Genomic DNA, 25,344 nt, shown 5'->3' on the forward strand with positions numbered 1-25,344 from the left:
TGAGAGAGAAGTGACTGGCCCAGAGTCACACAGCTAGTCTCATGGCTGAATGGGGATTTGAACTCGGGTCTCCCTGGTCCTAGTCCAGCACTCTAACCACTGCACCACGCTGGCTCTTTCCAGCTTAGTGATGGCACCTTGTTTGGTTCCATTAGTGCTAAGCTGCTGGATGTGCAGCCTGATCCTGTGGTTCTACTAAGATAACCACTGCTGTGCCACTGATTACATTGATTTAAACTGGTTTAGTAATGTAGCCAGGCTAGGCCAAATGGGAAACTGCATTCTAGAACAGCTTTGTAAAAGTTGACATTCTTTACCCTGTGTGTATGATTTCTCCAGATACCCCCAATTTAAAATACTCCCAAATGCATTTTGGGTTCAAGAGAAGCCTTAGCCCAAATGTTTGGTTAGTAATGTCAAAGAGCTGAAGTATTATGTCTTCCCTTTATTCTCCATTCCCAGTGTACATGGGCTGCTCAGCTGGGTTTAAGGGTCAACAGGACTTCCCTTTTGTGCCTGGTGCATATTTGCTACGTGTCATCTTTAGTGGCAATTCTACCACCTCCGGTGTACTAGAAAGTTGTTGGGACTGCTGCCACTTCTGCCCCCAACCCCCAGGCAGCCTGCATCCTCACTTTGTGTCTGTTGTTCTTCCGGCGGGCCACACTACCTGCTTTGTCCAGAGAATGCTTACTTAGTGGTATGGGAATACAGAGGATGATTGGTGGTTGAATGTTAGGAATTGTTTTTAGGACTGTCCTTTTCTCTTTCCCAAGGTAATATGCTCTGAACTGTGTGGGGTGCTTTGAGACATAAAGAGTCCAGCTGGGTCATGCTAAAGGCCCCTCTAGTCCAGCATTATGTTTTCCACCGTGGCCAGGCAGATGCTTCTGAGAATTGCAGAAGCAGGACTTGAAGGCAATAGGTATCTATTATTCAGCAGCATATTGCCTCTTTACTTAATTGTAAACCGCCCTGAGCCATTTTGGAAGGGCGGTATACAACTCAAATAAATAATAATAATAATGAATAATAATAATAATAATTAATAAACCTGCTTTGTCCTTCTGCCCCATCTGTTGGTTCCTAGTAGATGCTTGTGGACAAAGGGTCCCTGGAAATTTAAGAACACAAGTGTTACTGTCCTTCTTTCTTGTCTGTAAGATTCCGTTTATGTTGGGCATCTTTTACTTGTACTAGTGTTCTCCTTTGTGTCCTGGGCTCTTTCACCATTGTTCCACAGAATCTTTTCCCACTCTTTCCTTCTTATTTTCTTCTGGTCGGGGTGCAGTTAGATTCTTCCTGCTGGTGTGGGTGCTCACCTAGGTTCCTTGCATGGATGCAGAAGACCATGGTGTTGCTTGGAAGGAAATTGGCAACCATGTCATGGCCTTTGCAGGGCCTCACTTAGCTGTGATTTAGTCTTGACTGCAAGTAGGATCAGACTGTTAAATAGGATTTGATGTCTTTTTGATGTACATTCTTGTATTTTATTAAAGCAATAAATTATTTTATTAATGCATTTAAAATGATTTCAAGGATAATGAAAGATGTGACATTTTCTTGTGTATGCATTGCTGTAAAAACTTGGACTATTGCATTTTTCAACTCGTATTTCATCCATTGGTGGTCCTCTTTTGCTCTCTGTTTTGATTGGTCTTTGGATCTTGAATGCCATTGATCATCTTAGTTGGGTGAGTTGGAAACTGGCTGTGGGAATGGGAGAGCTGGAACAGAGAACTTTAGGGAACCATTCATGACCATGAAGCAAGGTTTGGAACCAGTGTTTAATTTCTAAAAGAGAGGGGTATTCGTGGGTTCAGGCCTACCTGAAAACCCTAGATGGGTATGTAGAGGACTGAGTGCTGAGGAAAATTTATTTATGCTTAGAGCAGGGCTGCTCAACTTTGGTCCTGCTGCAGATGTCGGCCTACAACTTCCATAATCCCTGGCTATTGGACACTATGGCTGGGGATTATGGGAGTTGTAGTCCAAAAACAGCTGGGGAGGGCCAAAGTTGAGCAGGCCTCGCTTTGAGCTTATTATTACTTCACATCTTCCAGGATGGTGACTTCATATTGAAAATTGGTTCTTTAGCTGGATTGACAGATTCTGGGACTGAATTCTGGTTGAAACCAAAGCTTCAAGCTAAAACTTTGTTGGAACTGAATACCTGGTTCTCTATCAGTTACTCCAGTAGGAAGAAATAGTCTTTAAGGCGGTTAGTGGGGTCTGGGGAATGAAGGCACTTGAATTCTGTTTGCTTTTTTGAGGAAAAGGGCCAAGAACAAGAAGGGCTGCGAAACTGTTCCTCTAGTTTCCATTTATGTACTTGTCACTCATTAAGGCTATTCACACAACTGGGCGGGTGGGAAGGCAGGGTCCAACTCACCTTCCCTCCAGATGAGCAGGAAAATCTGCACTGCTCCAAGCGGTGTGGATCCGTAGAAGCCGAGATGTTGCGCCCTGGCCTCCGGACATTGCACAGTACACTGTGTGATGAGTGTGGTGCATTGGGGAATACCCCTGTGAGATGGGCGCTCTAGGCGCCCGTCTCCGTGTATGCTCAGACTTCATGCAGCCTGAGCATAAACACAACCCTGTACCTGGGGTAACGGGTTAAAAGCCTGGGTACAAAACCTGGAGCTACCTAATGGCGCAGCGGGGAAGTAACTTGCCTAGGGAGCAAGAGTTTGCCGGTTCAAATCCCCGCTGGTATGTTGCCCAGACTTTGGGAAATACCTATATCAGACAGTAACAATATAGGAAGGTGCTAAAAGGCATAATCTCATACTGCAGGCATACTGCAGGCATCTCCAAACTGCGGCCCTCCAGATGTTGCTGAACTACAACTTCCAGCATACTCAGCCACAAAAAATTGTGACTAGGGATGCTGGGAGTTGTAGTTCAGCAACATCTGGAGGGCCGCAGTTTGGGGATGCCTGTCATACTGCATGGGAGATGGCAGTGGTAAATGCCTCCTGTATTCTACCAAAGAAAACCACAGGCTTGCGAGGGAGTCAGCATCAGGGACAGGCTCTATTCCAGTGCTGCACACAAGTAGTTTAACACAGGTAGGGCTTCTCTAACTTGGGTATGACTGCCTGTGTGCATAGCCTTACTGAATAACAAAGCAATGTTGAACAAGGATTTTGCCCTCTTTACCTAGTGAATAGTTTACTCAGTCACTCAGGATGCATCTTAAAGGGAACTTCTTGATCTCCTAATTCATCACTTTCACACTAAAAGAGGAAGTACAGAAAGATTGTCCACCAAAAGAAGAGATCAGTGTAAATGGGGAGGATATCAGCTCAGGTAAAACTGTGTGGATGCCAGCTATGTAAAAATCGGCATGGGCACCAAATGAACAAATACACCCAAATTGACCTGGAACCCCATCCCCCCATGCATCCTTATTGATTAGAAAACTCTGTTTAAATACACATTATCTTTTCTTCACCATGAAAAGGGAAGATCCCTGCCACTCCTAAACAGTCTATAACAACTTCATCAAAAAATGAGACCCTCTTCACTCTTTCCCAGAGTAACGCTGTAAAGACTACAAGAAGCATCTCTCCTTGGCAGCTTCCTCCAGCATATGTAATATTTGTGTAAACACAGTGAGGTTTTGCAAGGAATTATAGGAGTTAGAGGAGACCTTTAGAATGTTCCCAAAATTATCAATAATTCCTATATTAATAAAAATAAAAATATGACTCCACGGAGCATGATCTTCATGAAAGAATGTAAGAAATGTGCTCCTGTACATAAAACCTGCAGTCTTCCACTTGTTCGCTCAAAGCTGTTCTATTTATCTCATAAAATATAGCCTGAAGCTAGTACTGGACTGACTACTAGGGTGATATTAGATAGTGATGTATTCTGATTTTGCAATGTGAAAAATGTGAGCTGAATTAGCATCTGGCCGCAGTCTCTGTTGCTGCTGTCTCCATTTCTTCTCCTCTCACGGTCATTGTCTCTTCTGTAAACAGAAGGTGACAGCAGCACATACTGGTGCTGATCGTGCGGACATCGGGCGTGTTCACGCGACCATTCAGGAGGCAGGGTGGATGGTGGGGGCGGCCGTGAAACCTTAACTTCCTGCCAGACAATCCCTTGAACATTGCTGGGAGTGTGGACTGTGTTCCCAGCAGGGTGGATTTGATTTAAATCAAACTGATTTAAATCATGATTTAAATCACTAGCAGGGTGGATAAAAATAAAAAAAATCCAATTTAAATTAAAAAAAATCCAATTTAAATAAAAAAAATCCGATTTAAATTAAAAAATCCATTTTTTTGATTTAAATCAGATTTTTTTTTATTTTTATCCACCCTGCTAGTGATTTAAATCGTGATTTAAATCAGTTTGATTTAAATCAAATCCACCCTGGTTCCCAGATGGGCAGTACTGCGCCAAGCAGCATGGAGCTCTGGCGGTTGGGAAGACGTATCCTGGCCTATGGATATCCCACAGTGCACCACGTGCTGCATGCAGTGCATTGGGGGATTCCCGCAGGGGATGGGCGGGACGCTCTAGGCACCTGTCTTTGTGTTTCACAGCCTGAGGGGAGACACGACTGTGGAGCCTGAGTTAAGCGCTTGTTCCCTCAACCCTGACTAGAAGCTGGGCTAAAAAGTCAGGCTAGGTGGTGCTGCTCTGTCGGGATTGGGCCTGATCCCAGTGGTTCTCACACACAGTCTAACCCAGGCTGGGCTTCCCTAGCCTGGGTTAGCCTACGTGTAAGAACAGCCTCACTATCTCACAACAGCAGTATGTAATTTGGTACTGAGTGAGCTCTCCTGGAGAGCTAAAAATCTCTCTGCCTTGCTTTGCTTTAGGGTTCCAGACCTGGGAATGGGGCCGTAGCTCAGTGGCAGAACATCTGCTTTACGTGTAGAAGATCCCAGGTTCAATCCCTGGCAGCATCTCCAAGATAGGGCTGAGAAAAATTCCTGCCTGAAACCTTGGAGAAGCCGCTGCCAGTCAGTGCAGACAATACTGAGCTAGATGGACCAATGGTCTGACTCAGTATATGGCAGCTTCCTATGTTACGCTCCTCCTAGTACTGGTGATTTGGGGGTCATAGGAACATAGGAAGCTGCCATATACTGAGTCATTGGTCTATCTAGCTCAGTATTGTCTTCACAGACTGGCAGCGGCTTCTCCAAGTTTGCAGTAGGAATCTCTCTCAGCCCTATCTTGGAGATGCTACCAGGGAGGGAGCTTGGGACCTTCTGCTCTTCCCAGACCAGCGGCTCCATCCCCTGAGGGGACTATCTCCCAGTGCTGCTCACACATCAAGTCTCCCATTCAAATGCAACCAGGGCAGACCCTGCTTAGCTAAGGGGACAAGTCATGCTTGCTACCACAAGACCACCTCTCCTCTCCTGGCAGAACACAGTGAATGGAATGCCAAGCATTTAAGTGAAACACAAGAATGTCAGGTAGTTGGTTCAGTGTAGATTCTCTTGCCAGCATCTTCTGTCCTGGCACAGCTTGATTAGTTGTTACAATCAAGCTGTTAGCTGTTACAGTTGGTCGACTGACCTAACTTGCGACCATACTTTAACCTCACTCCTGTTGCTTCCGCTGACCACTGAAGTCAGTTTGTGTCCCTTTAACAGGATGGTTTCTGTGCTGTAAGTGAGCACATCTCTTTTGTGGAGTGGTATGTTCCCTGAGATTTGAGAGGTTCTGTTCAGGAATTATAGAGATCTCTTTTGTGCCAAGGGACTCTGTAGTCGGTTGTGGAGGTTAGGTTTTCACCCATGACCCGGAGAGCTCACATAGAGTAGGCTTGTAAATACCAACTCTGTTGCTCCCTTGTGGTGACTAAGAATTGCCTTGAGTTGAGGAGGAGAGCTGGTCTGGTGGTAGCAAGCATGACTTGTCCGGTTAGCTAAGCAGGGTCCACCCTGGTTGCATATGAAAGGGAGACTAGAAGTGTGAGCACTGTAAGAGATTCCCCTCAGGGGATGGAGCCGCTCTGGGAAGAGCAGAAGGTTCCAAGTTCCCTCCCTGGCAGCTTCTCCAAGATAAGGCTGAGAGAGATTCCTGCCTGCAACCTTGGAGAAGCCGCTGCCTGTCTGTGAAGACAGTACTGAGCTAGATGGACCAATGTTCTGACTCAGTATAAGGCAGTTTTCTATGTTCCTATGTTCCTAATCAGGAAAGCAAAGAGTTGCCCCCTGCACCCGCCCCCCCTTTTCAGGCTATTTATGTGCAACCAATCACCAAAGTAGAAACATGTAGGCAGGTAAGCTGGTAACATTTTCTGAGATCTGGCCATTTTTTGCAGATTTATTTGCAAGCCTGCCCTCATGCAGTACCATCTTTTCTTACATAGTCTGTAAGGACAAGGAGGAATTTCTGTTTCCTGTCAGTGAGGCCTGCCTACAGTCCTCTCAAAGGGCTTTGCTGGGCTCAGAGTCAAGCCTAGCATGAGTATTGCTGAAAATCTTCACTCTGTTTTCGGAAGTGGCTGAAGAGGAAGCAAAATGGCTGCCCAATTTGGTATCGCCTTAGTGCAGCAACTGTGACTGAGGAATGATGGACTTAAGTACATAGGCTGATTGTGAGAGAGCATCGCCTGTATTGGGGAGATGGTGATTATTGTTCAGTAGAGGAGTGGATCAATTTCTCCCCCCCCCCCCCCGTCGAGTGGAGTAATGATAGCATATATGTGTCCCGTTTAGGGATCTGGAGGAAAGAAGCTTCTCTTTAGTGTCTGTATGTACTGTTGCTGTGGGGAATGCTTTAGGAAAAAGCTGTGCTGGCCCTTGTGGAGGCTGTGGGTGGGGTCAAGGAACCTGGCCTTTTCAAGTGTTTAAGCAGGAAAAAATGTTAAAGCTTTTAAAAAAAATGTTTAAGCTGTTAGTCAACCCCAGAGCAAGACACTCTGTCAGCACTCTTGTGTAAGCGAGCTGGAGACAGCAGATACTGATCAAGGCCTTTGGATGGGGAAGAGGGGCTAGGGTCATGATCCTGCCAGAGACGAGGGCAGGGCTGACACTTTGTGAAGGGGATATCTCCCTCCCAACAAATTTTCTTGGGAGTTAGGAGCCAGCCCAAAAATTTAGGAGCCAGACAATGGACACTTGACAAAATTACCAGGCTTAAAGGTTTTTCACATGTGCGTGCAAAGCCAGGCTACGGGAGCCCAGCCCGATTTTGCACGCGTGTGTGAACTGCCGGGATCGGGCCCAATCCCGGCGGCTATACGGCAACAAACGTGCCTAAGTTGCCTCTTTTCTAAATGAGGTTAAGGGAGTGAGCGCTCCCTTAATTAGATCACTCGGGGGTGGGGTCCCAACAATGCACTCACACGGTGCATTCTTGGAGCTCTGGAGGGCGGGTCAAAGCGTGATGGCGCTTCCCTGCACCCCGACCCCTGGAGCTGCAGAGAGCAGCCACCGGTCTGCTGGGTGGGCAATCTGCCCGCCCAGGGAAACATGGATGATCGTCTGTGGGGAAGGTAAGTGTAACCCTCTCTCCCTGCATACCGCCCCGGAGCTCTTCTCAGTGATCACGCAGAGAGCTCCACAGTGATGGACATTGTGTTTGGAGGGAATGGGCTTCTCTTTATACCCTTTACAGATAATATACAGATCAGAAATAGGGCTGCTTGGGACAAACAAATATTTTATTAAATAGCTCTACCTCTAGATATCCTAGTCTAGGTGCCATGGCTCCTTTGAAGCTGGGATTTGTCAAGTTCTGGGATATCTGAGATGTAAGAGGAAGGAGGAGATGTCGTTGTGGGGAACAACATCGGTGTGTCACCCCAACTAGAGAGCAACCTTGTGTAAGCTTTGGAATAGATGGGGATGACAAAGTGGACAGAGTGATAGAATAATTAAATGTCCATGATTGCCATAATGAGCAAGATGCTACCATTTTGGACACAAAAGAGTTCTGGCCATTCTAGCATTGCTGACTGTGGTCAATAACTGCTTACATGAAGGCTCCTTTCCTAGTCAAATTTATCTGGAAATAAGTTCTGTTGAAATTAGAACTGTTTCTGAAGTTGGCAATGCCTCTGGGACTGCGTCGGAGACTGTCTGGGACGTGCAGTTAGTTTAAAATGCAGCTGCTAGCCCACTAATTGAGAATGGTAGTTGGAACATCTCTCACTGTTCTCAGACTGCTCCCCCAGCTCCTGCTCCGATTCCAAATACAACTCAAAGTGCTGGTGCTCACCTTTGAAGACCTAGATGGCCTGGGAACTGGGTGTCTGAAGAATTGCTTCCACACTAACCTGTCCATGCACTGAGGTCATTCATGGTGGTCCTCCTGGTGCCTCTGCTGTCTAAGATGGCAACAGGCAAGAAGGCCTTCTCAGTTGTGATATACTGTTTATAGACTTGCCTGGTGCCTACTTGAATGTTTTGCATGTTAAAATGAAGACATTGGTTGTTTGTTTTAGCATATAAACTGCCATGAAGAATATTTCATACTGAACAGTGGGATAGGCTGAACAGTGCCCAAACCCCACAGAACCTCACCTTATTACTTTGTAATGCCAGGTTGGGCCAAAATAAGTCCGAGATCGTTCATGACCTGATTATGTATGATGGAAGTGACCTGGTGTGCGTTATGGAGACCTGGTCGGGAGAGGTTAGTGATCTGGTTTGGTCACAGCTTCCCCCGGTGGGTAACTCCATGGTGGAGCAGGTGAGAGGACATGGGCGGGGAGGACATGGGCAGGGAGGACATGGGCGGGGAGGTGGGGTGTCTATAATAATAACATCTCTCTTACCTGGATCCCTGTCAGGGAATTGACCTATATTGAATGTGTGTACCTAAATCTAGAGACCAAGGATAGTCTGGGACTTCGGTTGGTGTACCAATCAGTCTGCTGCCCAGTGGAGTCCCTAACTGAACTGATGGATCTGGTTGTGGAGTTGGCATTGGAGTGGCCCAGGTTATTGTTGGTGGGGGACTTCAATGTTCATTTCGGGACTGGATTGTCAGGAGCGGCTCAGGAGTTCATAACGGCCATGACAACTATGGGCCTATTCCAATTGGTTTCTGGACCAATGCATGATGCTGGTCACACACTTGATTTGGTCTTTTGAGCTGATCAGAATGGTATTCCATGAGTGGGGACTTCTGTCATATCCTCATTGCCAAGGACAAATCACCATCTGGTTAAGTAGGACTTACAACCACAACCCACTTCTGCAGGGGTGAAGGACCCATTAGGTTGGTCCACCCAAGAAGGTTGTTGGATCCAATAGGATTCCAAGGAGCCTTGGAAGGGTTTGGAGTTGGCTCTGCTAGTGATTCTGTTGATGCCCTGGTGCAAATATAGTGCTAGATACAATTGCTCCTAAGTGACCTCTCTGACCGGCTTCAAAGTTAGCCCCATGGTTTTCAGAAGAGCTATGGGAGCTGAAGCGACAAGGTAGACTGCTAGAGCATGAGTGGAGGAAGACTGTGTGAACCCAACATATTGCAACACAGAACACATTTGAAGATCGATGCTATGGCAAGTGTGGGCAGCAAATAAGCATTTCTTTTCTGCCCGTATTACTTCTGCAAATTCACATCCAGCTGAGTTGTCTAGGATTGTGCGTGGGGTAGTTTATGCCCCCTCCCCCTTGAATTTGAACTTGGAACCATCGGTCACTCACCGTTAAGCCTTTAATGACTTTTTTGCGGATAAAATCTCTCATATTCGGGCCTAACTGGATTCCACAGTTATGGCAGAGTCTATTGTAGAGGTGTCCAGCAACTCCTCTTGTAGGATTAGATCGGATCACTTTCAGTTTGTGACTCCTGAGGATGTGGACAAACTGCTTCGGACTGTGCGTCCTGCAACCTGTTCTCTTGACTCTTGCCCAACCTGGCTTATTTCATCTGGTAATCATATTATCAGAGAGGGTCTGGTAAATATGATAAATGCTTCTCAGAGGGAGGTCAGGATGCTTCCTTGTCTTAAAGAGGCTATCATTAAACCTTATTTGAAGAAACCTGCGTTGGACCCCTTGGAGTTGGCTAATTACAAGACTGTTTCTAATCTTCTATGGTTTGGCAAGGTGATTGAGCTCCAGGCAGTTTTGGATGATACAGATTATCTAGACCCATTTCAAACTCGCTTCCATGTGGGCTATGGGGTTGAGATTGCCTTGGTCGGTCTGATGGATTATCTCCAATTTGCTGTCGACAGAGGGAGTGTGACTATGTTGATCCTTTTGGATCTCTTGGTGGCTTTCAATACCATCAACCATGGTATATCCTTCTGGGTTGCTTGAGGTTGCTGGGGTTGGGTGGCACTGTTTACCATGGTTCTGTTCCTACCTCTCTGGAAGATTCCAGATGGTGTCTCTTGGAGACTGTTGCTCTGCAAAGCGAGAGCTAAAGTTTGGAGTTTCACAAGGCTCCATATTGTTTCTAGTGCTTTTAAACATCTATGTGAAACCACTGGGAGAAATCATCAGGAGGTTTGGTGCAGGCTATTATCAATATGCTGATGACACCCAGATCTATTTCTCCATACCAACTTCATCAGGAAATGGCATAACCTCCCTAAATGCCTTCCTGGTCTGGAGAGATAACAAACTGAAGTTGAATCCAAATAAAACGGAGGTACTTACTGTGTGTGGTTGGGACCCGAAATACGGTTTAGATCTGCCTGTTCTGGATGGGGTTACACTTCTCCTGAAAGCTCAGATACATAGGCTGGGAGTGCTACTGGATTCCAAAATCTCTGGTTTCTCAGTTTGAGGTGGTGGCCAGGAGCACCTTTTATCAGCTTCGGTTGATACATCAGCTACATCTATTTCTGGAGGTAAATGACAGTGGTGCATATGCTAGTAACCTCCAGGTTTGATTACTGTAATGCGCCCTATGTGGGGCTGCCTTTGTATGTAGACTGGAAACTTGTCTAGAATGTGGCAGCCTGACTGGTCTTTGGGTCAACCCAAAGGGAGCTTATAACAGTGATTTTAGCAATAGCAATAGCAATAGCAGTAGCACTTACATTTATATACCGCTCTATAGCTAGAAGCTCTCTAAGCGGTTTACAATGATTTAGCATATTGCCCCCAACATTCTGGGTACTCATTTTACCGACCTCGGAAGGATGGAAGGCTGAGTCAACCTTGAGCCCCTGGTCAGGATTGAACTTGCAACCTTCTGGTTACAGGGCGGCAGTTTTACCACTGCGCCACCAGGGGCCCATTTTGAAAGAACTGCACTGGTTGCCGATATGTTTCAGAACGAAATACAAAGCGCTGGTTATTACCTATAAAGCCCTTGAGTCCAAGGTACTTAAGAGAGCACCTTCTTTGTCATGAACCCCGTTGCCTATTAAGATCATCTGGAGAGGTCTGGTTATGGTTGCTGCTGGCTCGTTTATGGTTACAGTTCCTGCCAGCTCATGGCGACCTGGGTCTGGGCCTTCTCTGTGGCTGCCCCGGGGCTCTGGAAATATGCTCCCTGTTGAAATAAGAGCATCTCCTCTGTTTGCTTTTAGGAAGACTCTCAAGATGTACCTGTTTTCTCAGGCTTTTAACTGAAGCCTGAAGCAGTTTGCCTAGGGAGCAAGAGGCTGTTAGTTCGAATCCCTGCTGGTGTGCTTCCTGGACTGTGCCTTGTAAATATATATATTTGTAATCATTTACTGTATATCGGGCAGCACCAGTATAGGAAGGTGCTGGAGGCAGATGTTCACTTCAGTGACTACGGCAAAGGCATCATCTCATACTGCGCGGGAGAAAGGCAATGGTAAACCACTCCTGTATTCTACCAAGAAAACCACATGGCTCTGTCGTTGCCTGGAGTCGATACTGACTTGATGGCACAATCTTTCCTTTCCTTATCTTCTGAGATTGTTTTATTTGTTTTATGAATTTTAACAGTTTTAATACTGTTTTACATTTGTTGTGGTTTTTAACTTTTACGCTGCCTAGAGATGCATATATCAGGCAGTATATAAATATGACAAATAAATAGATAGCTATTCATTGAATAATGTTAACAAAATTAAATTAATGGGGCTTCTGAGTAAACATGCCTAGGATACAGCTGCATGAGACTGATCTCATCTCTGACAGGCAAAGAGGCCTTGCAGGGATCATCTGGTAAGAGAGGCTATTGGGTGGAGCTGTACTAACCAGCCCGTTGCTCTTGTTTCGTAGGTTTTATGGATGAAAAACAGCATTTGTATGATATGTGGACAGACTGCAAAGTTCGAACTTACATTTGTAAATTTGCATACCAAATCCATTTTCCAAAGGGAAGTTTTGTGTTTGACTTGTCCAATAATTTTGCAATGCTTGTTGTGATTGCAGGCTCCCTTTGGTAATTCAGATAAATAAATAAATAATTCTTACCCTTTTGCCCTACTGTTCTGAGAGGTTTCAGTATTTTACCTTTCTGCTGGCCTCTGGCCGTAATAAAGAAGTTCTGATTCTGACCTTTCTCACTACTAGGAAGGCAAGCCAGCAAAACATACTTTATATTTCTAGATGCTAAGCCTGTGTAGAGGATAGGACAAAATGTCCAAGTCCTTAGGCTTCATATGTTTAGGCTCTTTGAAGGCTTGTCTTTTATTCATGGTGTGCATGCCTCCTTAAACAAAGAAGTCATCCTCCATAGGTGGGAATGTGGGCACACAAATGATTGCTGTAATGTCTGATAAAGTAACTAAATCTCTGTTTTAAGTAACTAAAGAAGGGTATTCACACATGCAGCCTAACCCAGGCTAGGGCAGCCCAGCCTAGGTTTGGCTGAGCATGTGAAGTGCTGGGAGCGAGGTTGCTCCCCGTGCCAAGTCCCCTGCCTTTTAACCCAGTGTTTTACCCTGGTGGTTTAAGTGTGGTTCACTTAACCTTGGCCAGAGATCATCTGGGCAATCACGATCGGGTTAAACGGCTTTCTCGTGGCCCACCACCATTTCTGGCAGCAAATCAGGGGGAAGGAGCGGCTGTGCTGAGCATGACAGCAGTTTTAACAAGAGCAGCTTGCCCATGGCACCCTGGATGTGGAAGGGAGGGGCCTCCCCACTCCCAGTGTCTCCCTCCGCTGCACCACTGCTCGTGTGGGCATGTGGTGCGGTGGAGGGGAGAACAGTGGCTGCTCATCTGCTGGGGAAGGCAGGTGAGTTCCTGCCTTACCTGTAGCCCCCCCCCCCAACTGAGGTTGTTCGAAAGACCTGAAGGTCTTCTTTCAGGACAGCAGATATAGTAAAGACAAGAGAACAGTGGAAATAAGAGTCAAAGTTATTTCTTGGGACATGTTTATTTCATTTGGTAACACGGCTCCCTCTGTGCTCACCACTCTGTAGGATTGTGTGTGTGTGTGTGTGTGTATAAAATAATCTGATTTTACCGTCTTCTGCATTGCTTTTTATCCCCTTTTGGTTGGTTAGCACATATTATTCATCTACTGTTGTAGCTGTTTTATGCTTTGCTTCTGTTTTTAATATTTCATGTCTGTAAAGCAAGCATTTTCTTGTTCCCAATATTTTGGCACTTTGTACAGCAGTGGTTGCGGCAGCTTAGAAGTGCTATGATGAGTTGAAAGCTTGTCGGTGGGTGTGTGCACATTTGGGGTGGGGATGGAGAAGGTATGTATTTTTAAAGTCAATATTTACATTGTAAGTGACCCACTGTTATTCCCTCCCCCAAGTGAAATACATTACAAACAGCAAATACCTGTGGTTTTTGCAACTGGATCTAAAACTGAGTAGCTAACAGAAATGTCATTGATGAAACCAGAAACCCAGATTGGAGCAAGACTGCTTTCAACATTCCCTTTCAGAAAGCATAGACATTTTAAGAATTGCAAAAACAAGTTTGAATGGTTAAAACATTTATCATCCAATTTTAAAAAGAGGTCTCATCCTATTTGAGTCCTTTGTATTTATGTTGCATACTTTTAATTTTGGTTTTGTGTTTTAAAAAAACCATCATATTGTTTTTCTTCTGAAATAAATGGTGTTGTTTTTTTAAAGTCCTGAGCTAATCTTGGATTGGATGCAATTTGTGGTTTGTTGGTTTTTAAATGGAACTCAGTTCCGTTCTTTCCTTCCTTCTGTAATTTGGACACAAATACTATATCCTTACTAAGCAGTTCTTAGTTTCCTCATTTTTGAGGTCCTGTTTCTTCTCTTGGGATATTGGAGAACCACTAGCTGAAACCCCAGTTTCTATATGCCTAAGTAGCTTCCTAGACCACCTTGCAGGAGGGATGATGACTCCAGCTCTTCCAGCAGGGATGTTTCTAGAAGGTGGTGCTGGGGTTTATCTGCTCAGCACTTTGGCTTCGATAGCCCATGAGGTTCAGTCTTGTGCCCCATGTTTTTGAATATCTGCATGAACCTGCTGGGAGAGGTGATCTGGAGGTTTGATGTTGGATGCCACCAGTCTGCTGATGGCACCCAGTTCTGTATATCGGGAGAAGCCATGCACGTTTTGAATTCAGGCTTGGAGGCAGGGAAAAGCTGGATGGTAACCAAGATGAAATTAAATCCAGACAAGAGGAGACTGTGGAATTTACTCCCACTGGATGTAGTGATGGTCATCAATATAGAGGGTTTTAAAAGGGGATTGGACAAATCTGTGAAGGAAAGGGCTAACCATGGCTACTAGCTATTGAACACCAAGTGCTGAGGAACACCAGTGGGGGTGGGGGTTGCCCTCTTTCCCCCGCTTGTGAGTTTCCCAGATTCATCTGACTGGCCACTGTTTGAGGCAGGATATTGGACTGGATGGACCTTTGACCTTATCCAGGACTTTGCTTATATTCTTAAGAGGCTCCCCTGGTTAGGAGAACAGCTAATTCAGCAATGGTGTGTCAACCTGTTCTGGATGCAGTTTTCTTTGAGGAAAGGAGCAGGCTTGCCATTTGGGAGTCCCCTTGGACCAGGCTTTGAATCTGGATAGTCAGGTGATGGCTGTGGGCTGGGAAGCTTCTGCCTAGCTTCACCTACATCCATTTCTGTTTCAGGCAGCCCTGGTCATGGCTACCCATGACCACGCCCTTGTTACATCCCATCTGGATTACTGCAACACGCTCCATGCGAGGCTGCCTTTGAAGACCCTTTGGAAGCAGCAGTTAGTGCAAAATGCGGCCACAAGAATCCAAACTGGCATAGGATTACAGAAAGAAAAAACACGTTGTGTGGTTTCATTGGTTGCCCCTTTGCATCTGGGCAGAATTCAAACTAGTACCGGTTATGACCTTTAAAGCCCTAAGCGATTTGGGCTTAAAAGGTCATAAGGCACTTGAAGGGTTGCCTTCCCCCACATGAATCTGCACAACCTGTCAGAACATTCAGAGTCCTTCCTGTTTAGAAGGCCTTCCTGCTTAAAACTCCTTCAGAGGCTCACCTCAAGGTTACATGGGAGAACTCTTTTTCTGTCGCCCCCCCCCCCCCCGCCACTGGAATTCCCTATCTTACAAGATTCATATGGCTCCCTTTCTGTGTGTTTTTAGGCACATGTTAAATGCTTTCTTTTTAAAACTAGCCTTTGGATGAAGTTCTATTCTGGATTGGCTCTGATCTATTTCTGCCTCTGTTTTACTGTTCTGGCATAATAATTTTAGATTGCTTTTGTTATTGTTGTATGTGAGCTTAAAATTGACTGTATGTCTTGAATTTTGGTGAGGAAAGCAAGCTAAAATTTTCATAAATAAATATGTTCCATGCCAAATTAAAAAACACACACCCCTTTATTTAGTAAAAGCCCTGTTGCCATCACCCCAAAACTTGTTTAAAAAAACCTTGTCTCACAGTTGATCTGTCTGCTTGGGATATGCTACCTCGTGGACACTCTGCAAGCAATTGAGAACCTCTGTTTTGCATCTTTGGTTAGTCCCTCTCTCCTACAGTTACTATAGTAACAGCATTGTTCTTGCTATCTTGAGTCCCATGTGAGGATCTCAGGTCCATTTCTAAATGGAGACTCTGAAATCCAGGCGACACTTCTGAACTGTAGGGAGATATATTGGTTGTACAGTATGCTTCTTGTTGTGGTCGATGTGACTAGAAGTGAACCAAATAATTGCCTCTGTTTTAAAATTCAGCAGATAGCCACACTGTATGGGGAACATTCAGGATATATGCTTCCCAACCTGTAACTTGAAGAGGTACAGTCCCAGGAGACTATATCATGTGATAGTTCTGAACACATTAATACATTCTTAGTGAATTAAAGATGGATGTTATCATCTGAATCTGCTAATACTTTGTGCCCTAAAGTTGCTTTCAAGACCTGACAGTGGGCTTTCTGGATTGTATTTAGGTTTTTGGTATAAACTAGGTTTGGGTTTTATAATTGGATCTACAGAGCTTGGATCTTCTCTAACTGTTGGAAAGACTGAGATATCAAACATTTTGGGAAGGAAAAATTTATCAGATGTCCAGCGGTGGGCAGATATGTGGGCAATCTGGGATTTGATTCCTTTCTCTCCAAGACAGTGTAGAAAATTATGCCTCTCAGTGACATGGGTTTCTCAGCAGTGAAGTGCACAGAACATGCATAAGAACAGCCCTGCTAGATCAGGACCTAGTCCAGCATCCTCTTTCACACAGTGGCCCACCAGATGCCTCTGGCAAGCCGCAAGCAAGCCTGAGGGCATGCTCTCTCTTCTGCTGTTGCTCCCTTGCAACTGGCACCTTGCCTCTTAGGCTGGAGGTGGCCTATAGCCCTAAGACTAGGCATCAGTGTTCCCTCTCCCAGATGTTGTTGACTACAACTCCCAGAATCCCCAAGCCAAAGCCATTGCAGCTGGGGATTCTGGGAGTTGTAGTCAACAACTTCTGGGAATCCCTGTTAGAGGGAACACTGATGCCTACTGGTCTAAGGGCTATAGGCCACCTCCTGCCTAAGAGGCAAGGTGCCTCTTAATACCAGGTTGTAGTGTTACGCGAGAGGGAGAACAATTCCTGTCTCCATACCATGCATAATTTTATAGACCTATATCATGTTGCCCCCTCAGTTGTCTTTTTTCTAAACTAAAAAGTCCCAGGTGTCGCAGCCTTACATTGTAAGGAAGGTGCTCTAGGCCCCAATCATCTTGGTCACCCTCTTTTGTAATTTTGTACTTTTGTCTTCAGTCATGAGAAGGATCAATCTCTTTAACAAGAGAAGGGGCTGAGACAGTAATGAAGCTGCAGCAATGTACTTTTCCTCCCTCAAGGTTAAAAGAGAAGTTTCCGTTTCCCCCCAGTTTGTTATAAGCTCTACGTGAATTAGAAAGATGAAATTCTGAAAAATGTCTAAAGCCTATCCTTACACTAGACTGAAGAAGCAATTTTATTTAGAGGCTCAACAAAATGGTGGTTAGCCTCCACATTTGGAGATCAAGGCATAAATCCAAGGGTATTTAAAAGCTATTAAAAAGTGGTTTTGAAAAATAAATAGAACAGTCACATATCTGGCTTCATTCATGCTTAGAATCATTAAACTGCCTCTGCATTTTTCTGGCATTCGCACTTGTGAGATGTGACTGAAATAATGTTGTTTCCCTTAGCAGTTCAGTCACATTTCTACTTGATTTCTATCGGTCTCTTGAAAGGCACTGATACAATTATTATAAAGGCCACTTTATTCATAAGTGCATGATCTTGTATTTAGTCATTTTAACGTTTTAAAAGTGACATTTGTCAATGTTTCTTTCAAGATTTCCCTTAGAGATTTCATCTCACTAAAGCTTGGAATAGTTACCTTTTTAGCCTCCTAAATACAGATGGCCAAAGAATCCCTTTGTCCTGAAGGCTGCAACACAATTTTGCTTCTGTGATGCAGTGGTTAGTATGTTGTGCTTGGATGTAGAAACCTGGGGCCAAACTAGAGAGGGAAGCCTGGGGCCCAACTAAGCAGCCTCTCTCCTCCCCCACCTCCCCCACTTAAACGTATAGCCCCTTGAGACTACTAGTAGAGTAAATAATAATAATAATTTTTTAAAATCAGAGAAAGGATATACAGTCATTCCTTGCCAACCACAGTTTTACTAACCGCGGTTTTGAGTATATTTGAATAGGGAATTGTGACAGGTCTTGCCAATCGTGGCCCAAGTATCCACATTTGGCATGGTTATTTTTAGTGTTTGGGGCGGGTGTCAGCGATTTTGGGAGGTTCAGAGGTTCAATATGCTCATTCCTCTTGGTGACCTTTGCTGCCCTTGCTGTGCCTTGCCAATTTAAAATGCCTTTGAGTGATTTTGGGGGGTTCAAAAAACCAGAGTTTCAATCTGCTAATTCTTCTTGGTGACTCTTGGCGATACTACCGGATTTTTTGGTGATTTTTTTTTTTAGCATTTGGTTCGTATTTTTTCCTTTATTTTTAGGTCTTTTTGTGGTGGTGGTTCCCCTAACCCTGTTTCCCATAGACTTTAATGCCTTGCCAGGTTTCAGCAGAAAAGAACCCTAGCAGTTGGTAAGCGAAGACTGTACATGTGACTCTGATATGTCCAGTTTGGACCCCAGGATAAAATCCTCACTCAGCTATAAGTCCCACAATGGTAGCCTTGGCAAGACACTATCTGCCTACCTACCTCACAAGGTTGTTATAAGCATAATGCATTGCACTGAGCTCATTAGGAGCACGCTGGATGAATATGAAGGATACAAATTGGAAGAAAGGGAGATTCAGAAGAGATGATGTGGTTTTTGTTCCGGGTGATTTTGTCCTTCTGTTGAAGTGCAACATGTATGCTGCTGGGAAAGTAATAAGGTACTAGATTTCGAGTAATGTTCATCTGGGGTGGAAGGGAGTTGGAATTTATTCCCTACTCTATTAGTGATGGAATCCCTTGGGTCCTTCAAGATAGTGGTTTATTCTATCATGAATGCCAGTTGTTTCAGGGGATTTTGTGGGATATCTAGTGAGCATCCTGTGTTTAATTTGTATTACTCCCGTGAAACATGCATTTCTTTTAATTGCTTAGATACTCTGACTTGAAAACCTTGTGGAGCAACTTATGCGATGAGGAAAAATGTAAATTGACTATATAGTGCAGTTTGTCTGGGTCTGAGGAGTGGTTTTCTCCATAGGTGATTTTGTAGCGGGGGATTGGCCTCCAAGGCCCGTCCCACCACTTCTGAACCTGAGCACACTTTTGCCACTCTACTTGTGATCATTGCCCTTTGCACTTTTTCTTCTCCTCTCTTTCTCTTTTAACCAAAGCCAGTTTTATTACAGTTATGATCTTCTGCCCCCTCTTAATTTTTAAAAATAAAATCCTGCTCCAATTCATATTTGTTCAGATGTAAGCCTCACTATAGTGACAGGGTGAGGGGTAGTGAGGGAGAAAAGAATCAGAAGTTTTGGGGTGGGTCTGTTCATCTGTTCAGTTTTCTAACTGGAATGATTTATTTTTTAATATTCCCATGCCAGTTGCTCTGAATGGCAATTTAAATGGCAAAAAGTCAAAACTCAAAAATTTAAAGTGTCATGGCACAGAACTGCTTACACCTAACTGGTTGAAATTTGGGAGGCATAATGGTCTCACATGCATGCAATTTTCATTTGATTTTGATAAGAAGCAAAAAAACCGTAGGTGTTAATGATTTTCCTATTGACAAGGAGTTCATGCTCCACTCCAGTTTTGACAGATGTCAGAGTCAGATCTCAAAATTTTAAAGCATACCTGCACTTGGAAATATTTCTCTGAAATTTGGATGACATCATGGCCTCAGTACAGTCTATTATACATGCAAATTTCATCCCACTAGCCGACCCCACACAGAGCATCTGTGCGCTCTTTGGGGCTGGCGATTACCTCTTCCCCTCCCACCTTCTGCCCCAGTCTGCATTTCCGGGCCCAGCCGCCTCTCCTCCTCACCGCCACTTCTGCCCCCCCACTTTCTTCCCCCCTCTCCTGGGCCTTGCCTCCGTGTCCAGGCCAGGCCTGCCACCACCTCTGGCCTCCGCGGTCAGGCCCGCCGCGGCGGCAACCAATCCTCCTGGGTGTGCGTCAGCCAATCAGGCATGTCCGCCACCCAGCCAATCAGATGGGCCTCCAGACACACATTCCAAGGCACACCCAGGAGAATTATATAGATAGATTCTGACAAGAAACAAAAAGGATTTTAGTGATTTCTTCTACTCTATGGCTGAAGCAATATTTGTGGTTTATTGCTTACTCTCTTGCCTTCTGTACTCAGAAGAGCACCAGTTAAATATGAAATTTAAAAAAGGAGGAAATGGTGGTCTCAACAGCTCACATATGCTTACACAGAAGTAAGTCATGCTGTGTTCAGTGGGAGACTTACTCCTAAGAAAGTATGCATAGGATTGCAGCCAAGTCATTAAATGGGAAGGTTCTGGTGGAAGGAAAGTATTTCAGGAAGTGATTGATTAAAGATCAGTGATGATGTTCAAAGAAGCTGGAGATACTTCAGTCGGTCAATCAATCTTTATTAAAGAACAGCATAAAGTACAGGGTGAAAGACATGTAAAATGGTAGATTCCATAAAAGCATAATAAAAGTATAATAATACAGCAACATGGCTAAATTGACCTGATTGTTATGGAGCTGTTAAATTTTAAAAACTATAAGAACTAAAAGGTTTTAGATTAAAAAGAACTAAGACGTTTTAGGTTAAAAATTAAAGACACTAGGATACAGTTACTACGATTTATGAAGCTATAAAATTTCAGGCTAGAAAAACTGTGAAGATTATAAAACTGTAAAAACCCATAGGGTAGTAAGAGTATGGAGCCTAAAACTGAAAGGGCTACCGTGCAGAACCTTTGTGGCGGGATGCCAAGCTACATGCAACCTGTCATTGTCCCGCGAATTTTAGTCATAGCCACACAGAACCTAGCCATTATAGGTGACATCAGTGGCCTAGTGTCAGAGCGCAATAGAGAAGTGATGTATAAAAGTGGCTTGTATGACCTGGGTACTTCTGTATGGGTACTCCTATGACTAGAGACCTCCAATTGTGTTAGGTATGCCGCAGGGGTGGCCAGGTATCTAAGACCGTCACTGGTGAGGAAGTTCAGAGACCTGGCTAGATAAGATTGTAACTCCATGTTGTGATGCGTTATTTGATAAGCACTTTAGCCTGAATGAAGCCCATATTAACTAGAGATGGGGGGAAAGGCCCAGGGATGATATTACTTAAAACCACATCAAATATTTTTTCTTTTATTTGTCTATTTTTTTGAAACATCTCCTCTGATACATAAGCACCTATGGACACCTCCAACCAGTGTGCTTAACCAACACCTCTATCCCATTCCAGTTGCCATGGGAGTCAAAGCTGGCTTGGTAAAAGTGGGAATGCTGTGGAAGCTTGGTAAACTGAAGGTGCAACAAGAATTAACAGAACTTAATTTAAGTTTTTTAAAAAAAATTAAAGTCAGACTTGGTGGTTGGGAGCTTGAGACAGTGGCAGATATCTTGATTACTGAAGTACATGTTCAACAAAGGAAGACTGCATGTAGTGGCTGTGTTTCAGACTAAAGCATTTCAGGCGCTTGTGCATGGAGGGGAGCTGTGTGACCCTCAGGTACATATTTTCAGGTAACACAGCACATTTCAAAGGAAGGGTAGATCAACAAACCGTGCCTCCACCTCTCTCCTGCATAAGTGCTTTAGTTTGGAATGCAGCTGCTGCACGCAGACTTCCTTTGCTGCACGTGCATTTTGTTGGGATGTTGGTCAGTAGGAGAGACAAGAGAACATATAGACAACTAATTGGCTATGTTCCGTCCCCTAATGCACATGGAGAATAGCAGGAATAAAGGGAGTATTTTAGAGTTAAATTGCTACTTTGCCATGGAGAGGGTTTTAGTCAAGAAAACAGCATGGAAATAAAGGGTTTTTTTGGTTGTTTTTTGTTTTAGTTTTGGGTTGAAAAATTAGATGTTGGCTGTTAAGAATTTGATGCTTGGCCTGGACCTTTGAAATATTTTTTCAGACCTTGCTTAGGCCTCCTCCACCAATCCTTAGAAAAACCCATTGATAACCTGATAAATAAAGCATTTGCCTAACTCAGATGATAGGATTGCTTCTAAAAATGGTGCAGCTTTCAGCCTAGTTTTCTGTCCACTCCAAGAGAAGTTGGTATGAGATCTAACCTAAGGTATTTGAGAGAGGAATTTTCAGAGATTTTTGTGCTGGGTCATATGAACTCACATAACAAGAAAAAGCGGGGGGGGGGAGTGGGGGATGCCATAATTAATGCCGTATGGATTTATTTTCTTCTTTCTCCTCTAGGAACATCTGTTTTGCAAATCAGTCTCTTTCCTCTCCATATTTATTGCCAGTGCTGTTTCCTCTGCAAAAGCACAACTTCCCGCCCTCTGGTGGGGGCACCCGTTTATGCTGGGCACATGCTGGATGGGGAGAGAGCTGAACATAATGGCAGGCAGCGTAACTCACTGTGGCTTGACTGAAGGCTCTTTGCTTGCTTGGCAGTGTCAGTTTCAGCCAACCCAGTTCTAGTTGGATGAGGTAGGGTGTGTGTCTGTGTGTATGTATGTATGTATGGGAATTAATAGGTGTATCCCAGAGTGGAGAGTTCTCTGCTGTGGTCCCCTCTGGAGTGCTTGTAGGGGGCACAATACCAAAAAAACCCCCAAAAAACCCAGTGTTCATTTTGCCTCTAGGAACATCTGGTTTGCAAATCAACTTCATTCCTGTCCATATTTATTGCCAGTGCTGTTTCCTTTGCAAAAGTCAGAGCCAAACATCCTCCTTTAGCTTTCAGTCGGAGAAGTGACAGAGAGAGATTGGGCAATGAAAAGCAAGACAACATGAAACTTTGTTGGGGGTGACTTAATTCCCTCTTGGTGGTTTTGATCCTACAAACACAACATCTTGCAATCTACCCTATTTATGCTGCTGTTGGGGAGGGGAGAACGTGCGGTGTCTGATGTACTATTTATTAGGACTCCATATCTCTGCAGATTGAGCCTCTCGCATGTTTACAAGGGCTTCATTTCCATAATGTCTGACTGCTTAAGGCAGTTTACTGTCTGCTTGAGGTGAGACCATTCATCCTTCATGGTGCCGATTTCAAATTTCAAGCATCACTCTTAATGCTTAAGGCAGGAAATTGAGTAAGTTTTTAAAAATATGTGTATATAACCCAGAATTTACCACGTGCTCTAATGAGGTGAAATGCAGTGAGCTCGGGAACCCCTATCTCAAATTTCCCATATCCCTTTCTGCCAAGCAGAAGGTTGCCCCCGAAGGGCTGAGTGGCAGTCTAGGTCTAGAGCAGGGCTGCACGACTTCAGCCCTCCAGCTCTTGTTGGACTACAGCTCCCATCATCTTCAACCATAGTGGCCAGTGATCAGGGATGGTGGGAGTTGGTCCAACAGCAGCTGGAGGGCCGAAGTTGTGCATTCCTGGCCTGGAACCATCTTAAAATGTCTTGAGTGGATGTCCTGTGTGTGTTCTTATGGTGTGTGGCAGAGCCATTGCAGAAGAATGGGAACATGGATAAAATTGCCCACTCTCCATGGTGAGCTATTTGTACATGTTCCTAAGGTGGCACAGCCTGGGAGCACGTGTGTATTTTTTCTTGATTTTCTCTGTAGTCTTCTTAAAAAGCCTGGATAGTGATACGAGAATTGAAACTTGCCCAGTGTTCCTCTTGATAGCACAAGCCTCCCTAAATGACTACCTGCATGCCATTATGGGCTGGATGAGGAATAACAAACTGAGACTGAAACCAAATAAGACAAAGGTGCTTATTGTGTGGGTTCGGAACTGAGGAGATGATTTTGATCTGCTGGTTCTGGATGAGGTCACACTTCCCCAGAAGGAACAGGTGTGCAGTCTGGGAGTGCTTCTGGATCCAAACCTCCCTTGGTGTCTCAGGTTGAGGCAGCGACCAGTGGTGCTTTCTGTCAGCTTCGGCTGATAGGCCAGCTGCATCCGTTTCTTGAGATAAACAACCTCAAGACAGTAGTACATATGCTGGTAACCTCCAGATCTGACTAGCTGCAATGTGCTCTATTGCAATGAGGGGCTGCCTTTGTACATAGTCTGGAAAGAGTAGCAGCCAGGTTGGTCTCGGGTCATCTCAAAAGAGACCATATTGCTCCTATATTAAAAGAATTTCACTGGTTACCAATATGTTTCTGGACAAAATACAAGGTGCTGTGTTATAAACTATAATGGCCCAAACAGCTTAGGCCCTGGGTATTTAAGAGAACATCTTCTTCACTGTGAGTCCAGTCACCCATTGAGATTATCCAGAGAGGTCTGTTTGCTGTTGCCACCAGCTCGTCTGGTGGCCACACAGGGACACACCTTCTCGGTCGTTGCCCCGAGACCCTGGAATGTGCTCCCAGCTGAAATAAGAGCCCCCGCATCTCTGACAGCTTGTTAAAAAAGTCTTTAAAGACCTATTTATTTACCTAAGCGTGTTAATTAGATTTGTGGTTTGAAATTGTGTTACTGTTTTAATTTTAGTTTTATGTTGTTGTAAGCTGCCCAGAGACTTACGTTTGGGGTAGCATACAAACAAATAAGTGGCACAGGCTGAATGGAGGGGAAAGTTGTAGGGATTAGAGTGCTGGACTAGGACCGTGGAGACCCGAGTTCAAATCCCCATTCAGCCATGTTACTTGCTGGGTGACTCTGGGCCAGTCACTTCTCTCTCAGCCTAACCTACTTCACAGGGTTGTTGTGAGGAGAAACTTAAGTATGTAGTACACTGCTCTGGGCTCCTTGGAGGAAGAGCAGGATACAAAATGTAAAATAAATAAATAAACAAAAATAAAATTTCTTGAGCCAGCTTGGTTGCAGGGATGGTTGCTAGAAGATGAGGCTATTCACACAATGGGATGAAATCGGGCTAGTGGAGGCTAGCCCGATTTCTTCCAGTCATGTGAACCACCGGGCTGGGCTGCGAGCCTGGTGGTTCCTAAGCAGGTAACCCACCTAACTACCCCTGCCCTTAAACTAGTTTTGTGGAGCGAGCGCTCCGCAAACCTGGTTTTAAAAACCGTGAGTAGCCACGGTGCGGCTCCGCGCCACGGCTACTCATGAGGGGACCCCCGGAGGGGAGGCAAAAAGCCGACTCCTGGCTCCGGGGGTCTCGCCAGCAAGCCCTGCACGCTCGTGCAGGGCATGCTGGAGCTTCCGAGGGGGCAATCAGCCGCTGCTCCCCCCCAGCACCTGCCGGCTCCGTAACGGAGCCGGCAGTCGTGTGGGCAGCTGCTTCGGCTGCCCAGAGCAGACTGTCTGCTCATGTGCTGGGCACATGATCATTGATCATGAGACCTGCCTCGATGTATTGCTTATTCACATTACTTGATGGGTTCTTAGCCTGATCTTTGTCATGGTAAATTCCTTTAGCTTTCATCTTTTCTGTGACTAACCCTGAAGGCAGTAGGGGCACCAGGCTCATCTATGACAGT

General features: G+C 44.8%; 1 protein-coding gene across 6 annotated transcripts in view; it reads left to right on the top strand.

The window, feature by feature from the left end:
* The window catches only part of LRP1 (LDL receptor related protein 1), a 452,537-nt gene that overhangs the window by 77,389 nt on the left and 349,804 nt on the right, over window positions 1-25,344 (top strand). The gene's annotated exons all lie outside the window — the stretch shown is intronic.

This window comes from Hemicordylus capensis, chromosome 2 (assembly GCF_027244095.1).
Source record: "Hemicordylus capensis ecotype Gifberg chromosome 2, rHemCap1.1.pri, whole genome shotgun sequence".
Lineage (NCBI taxonomy): Eukaryota > Metazoa > Chordata > Lepidosauria > Squamata > Cordylidae > Hemicordylus > Hemicordylus capensis.